Here is a 5,054-nt window from a genome sequence, read left to right as displayed (position 1 = left end):
TACATAAGGATTGGTACTAGGGTGTGGGACCCTAAAGGAAAGCATCGGCGGGAGTGAGGCCTAAAGTAAGTTCAACTTAAAGGGCAACCAAAGCTTGGGTATAGGAACTCTATTGGTTTGGGAACTTGAAGGCTTATGAACCTAAAAGGATTGGGATCCTATGGTTAAAAAAAAGGTCCTAATTCGGGTTTACGAACCTAAGAAAGAAGGCTTTTGGGTTTGGGAACTTCTGGAGAATGACACCCTTGTCGCACTCTGCGGGGAAACGAGAAATATTGTGAGTAGCAGGACACAGGCGGGAACTGCTGAGAGAAAACTGCTTTGGGTAGTCTTTGGGAAATAATTGCGAGTAGCAGGACACAAGCGGGAACTGCTGGGAGGAAACCTGCTTAGGTAGATCGTCAATCCTTACGTCTTGAGAGAGACAGTACGTCCGCTTACTCTCGCTAGAGACACGATTGGGAATTATTCTTCTCGTCATGAGAGGGAAAGTATATCCGCTTACTCTCGCTGGAGACATAATGAAGGTGTGTCGAATTACGTGAGGGAACTAATGCTCGTTGCGACAAGCGAGAAGGTCTTGGAAGGAATAAATAATACGCAACGATCTGCAAGGGATTGGAAATGCGGGCGGAACGAAAGAAAATCGTCAAACGGACCAAAAGGATAAAATAGCATCGGGAAGAGGCGCACCAAAGATGGGCCCACAAATAACGAACTCATAACGAATTTTTGAAAATTCGTATGGAGGGAACAAAAGGAAGAGGCGCAGCAAGAGCTGCGTCTCTTGGAAGAGGCGCAGCGCCTGCTGCGTCTATTCCCCAATTTGGTTTTCCTGCGTAAAAACGCGAAAATCAGGAGGCTTTGTTCATTTTTATTCGAAACACAAATCTCGCATTTCTCTCTCAAATCTTCACCATTTCCGCCAAGGTTTGATTCAAAAGCTCGCATTAATCATGACTAATCGAGGTATGTGTCTCAATCTTGCATTAATCTTCTACATTTGTCCAATTTTGAGTCGAAAAACCTAGGGTTTATGACCCTTTCGATCGAAAATTTGGGGCTTTTCCCCCAAATGAATTTGCCTTGTCAAATTGACATTAGAAATGGACAGTAGGTAGTGTTAGGAACATAACCATGTATTTGTTTCGAATTTTCATCAAGTTTTGAGCCTTTGAGTGAATTTTGAGACGGTTTTACAGCTGAGCCGTAAATTGCTTCAAAAGTAGCCTTAGGAATGCCCATTTTGTAATGAAACTTGATATTTGGGATCCTCGAATGATGGGTAAACTTTCTACCATCTCGGAATTTTGGTTTGTGACAGCTTTTTCAGGGCACTTTTCTAGGGCATAATCGCCATTATAGCGGAATGCTGTCCAAATTTCGACTCGAACCCGGGATTAGGCTTCGAATTAGGCCTGACTTGACCGAATTTATCACATGAGTGGTCGGGTTGGTGGGAATATGGCCAAAGATGGCGAAAAAAGAGCGGTTTCAGGGCTCCCGAAGGCTCGAAAATCCTTTAACCAAGGCTTGTCGTCGTGTGACGCGGCCTGAATTTGCTTTAATGTTGCAGGTGATGAGGCTTCTATTTCTGGGAGAGCTCCCATGGAGATCGACGCCGCCACTGTCAAGGAGGCTTTGGAGCTGGCCTTCACCGCTGCGGTGATGGCTGCTGGGGATGAGGCTCACGAGGAGGAGGCCGTCGAGGAGGAGGAGGCCCCGAGACGGGCCCACGTCGGACGAGGAGGCCGTCAGCTGAGAGGAGCTCCTGCGTGGGCTGAGACTTGGGAGAGCAGGCACCTGGTGTGGGCTGCAGAGGGTCACCTGTCCTACAGGACGGTGAAGAGTTTGGTAAATAGGAATTTACTACTCACTACTCATCCCTATTCATTTTTTGTCCAAATTTCTTTCAAATTTCCTTCAAAACTAAAGATAGCTTTGTTTCAATCAAAATAGGAGGCCGGGAACATCAGGTCGTTCTCGGGTTACACGACAGCGATGGAGCACTACGAGCGGCTGTCGGCGGAGGAGAGGGCCATGATCGAGCGTGGAGCGTTCGGTCCTTTGGTTCAGGTCTGGTGGGATATCGCGAAGAGGAAGTTGCGGGCTAACCTTAGCCTGGTCCGTGCTTTCTTGGACCGATTCTGGGATACGACTTCTACGTTTCACATGCCTTTTGGTGAGGTGGGAGTCACTCTGGAGGACTACGGCATGATTTCTGGTCTGCCGTGCGGGACCGAGGAGGTGGTGTGGCCGGAGACTGCCATGAGGGCGGACTCGGCCGAGGCGAGGAGATTGATCGGTGGAACTTGTCGCCGAAGGTCACGATCTTGGGTTTGATACCCACCTTACGTTCGAGACTACTTTGCGGGAAGACCCGTGGCCGGTGACGATTGATGGGAGGGAGACGGCTCCTCCTCCTGTCTGGTGAGCGAGGGCTCATCTGTGGCTCTGGTGGTTTCTGTCTTCGATTTACCTCGGAGACAAGGGCGAGAGGTCATCGACGAAGCTTCTTCCCTTCCTTTCGACCCGAGTTCCCTAGGACGTTGGGACCGGGTCACTTTCTTGGTTTCGCGGTCCTCATCCGCTTCATGAGGGCCATGATTCGTCCGGAGTTGATGGAGAAGGGGACTTCTCCTGGTGCTGTCGGACCTGGACTACTGCTGGAGGTATGAACCTACCTTTAGACCGAAGTAAATTCCTTTTCTTTATCAAATTAAGAAAGATCACAGTTGATTATTTTGCTTTACAGGTGTGGGTGTACTCCTACTTCCCGAGCCTCGCGCCCAAGAGGACGGAGCCGCTGGAGAGGGCCTATCCCGTGGTGAGGGATTGGGTGATGTGCCGGACGAAGAGTAAGCGTTCTTCTCACAATGTCTACCGGCGGGATGTGAACGCTCTTCAGCTGAGCAGCGTGAGTATCCTACTTATATTTGCTCGTGCTTCTTTATATTTGCTTTTAATTGATAGTAGGAATGATCCTTTTTATCTTGTCACAGTGGGTGCCCAGACCTTGGGCGGAGTACGCTGGAGCGCCTCCTTTTGTGGCTGAGGTCCTTCGGCCTAGGAGCTCGGGCCGACTGCTGTTGAGGACGTCGATGGGTCCTGTGTGGTACTTGGGCGAGCGCTTGGCTCGTCGGTGCTCGCGGGCGTGTTGACGATTCCCGTCGATCCTCCCGGACGATGTTTAGGAGCCTTCGAGGGCTGAGAGGGAGGCGGACTTGGCTGGTGCCAGTGGTGACGACCTTCTTCTTCCTGGCGAGGACTACTCGGCGTTCCTTTACGGGAGACTGGCGTACTGGCCGGTGGTGGTGAGTATCTTTTATTTTTCCTTTTGATTTGATTTTTGAGAATGATGAAAGATCATCGATTGATGAGAACCATTTGTCTTTGCAGGAGGTTGAGGCGGCGGGCATCGAGCCCCCAGAGTACCCTGAGACCCTCGAGTACACTGACGCGACCGGGAGGACGACGATCTCCGAGCTGCGTGACTTTGACGTAGCCGTGACGGATCTTTGGCCTGGACGATTGGCGATCATCGATTCGGAGGGTGAGCCTCTAATTTATATATCCTTTGTGTAAGAACACATTTGGTTGAGTTTGTTTAATTGTTTGAGAATTTCTTTTTTGAAAATGCAGGTTGCGCCGTCTCGGTTTGTGGCGTTGTGGAGGGTGGCCAACCGGCTGCGAGCTACTGCCGTCGAGGCACTTGTCGGCGGTCGAGGTCGTCAGGTATGAACCTTACGCCTGTTTCATTTTTGATTTTTTGTTTGATTTTCTGATTTTGCTTGAATTGATTGACATGAGCCAATTTATCGTTTAGGGTGACCGCGAGCTGGAGCGAGAGTTGACCCAGTCTCGGGAGGAGACAGCTCGCGTGTTGAGGGAGCTCGAGGTTCGGGATGCCGAGATCGCCGCTCTTGTGGCGAGAGTTGCAGAGTTGGAGGGCGCCCAGCAGTAGTTTTGTGTAGCTTTTTTGTTTGTTGGCTGTGTCTTGTACATTTGTATATTGGGACTATCATTTTGAACATTTTTGGACTTTGTTTTGGGGCTCGAGCCCCCAGTTTGTACATTTCCTCCGTTTGGTATATATACGATGGCCTGAGTGCCTTTGCTGCTGGGTTGTGTTGCTTGTATCTAAAGGTTAGTTTCGAACAGGTTTGGTAGATGACGGTTTACGCCGTCATGCTGCCGAAATTTACATAGAAAAAAAACACGCAAAGGATACATATTTATATACATATGGCCTTAATTAGCGCAAAATGAGAGACTCAAAAGAACGCGAAAAATGCCAAAAATGCAAAAATTTTACCGGAAATGACCGGACGGTAGGGAGGGTTACCCCCTAAAAAAGAAAAAAGAGAAATCTATAAGTTTAGAAATGAAATTAAAGAATAGAAATTAATATTTAAAATGAAAATTATTTCCTAAAATGAAAATGAAATTTATTTCCTAAAATGAAAATAAACAAGTGTGAAATAATGGCAGAAATGTCGATGTTGCCTCGAAATGCGCGCCCGCGAAATTAGGAAACCTGAAACATGGTAATCTTCCCGTATTTACCAAAATAATAACCTGTAGGAATAGGAAATTATTCGTTATGGAATTAGGAAAGATCCAACGCGGAAGATCACAGAGGTGAAGCTCAGGAAGAGGCGCAGCATGAGCTGCGTTCCTTTGAAGAGGCGCAGCAGGTGCTGCGCCTGTTCCCAGGTTGTTCCGTTCTGACGGATTTTTGGAAACAGCAATTAGTATAAATAGAAACGTCGATGGAGCTTTTATTCACACAAATCTTCCGTCTCATCTTCGTCTAAATACACAAAATTCTTCAAAATAAATTTTCTCATCATGAATACTTTGGAGATCCGCTTGAAGGAATGGACCAACGAATTTTCAAATATGGAGAAGCATGATATGGGCTCTTATAACTTTGGATCATTGTTGAGTTTGAAACTCATCAAGGTTATGAAACAGTTCTTGGATGCTTGCCTTGACTATTGGGACCCGAACTACCATGTCTTTGCGTTCCCTGGAGGTGATATTTGCCCCTT

Source organism: Silene latifolia, chromosome 2 (genome assembly GCF_048544455.1).
Source record: "Silene latifolia isolate original U9 population chromosome 2, ASM4854445v1, whole genome shotgun sequence".
Lineage (NCBI taxonomy): Eukaryota > Viridiplantae > Streptophyta > Magnoliopsida > Caryophyllales > Caryophyllaceae > Silene > Silene latifolia.
Note: the sequence above shows the minus strand (reverse complement) of the source record.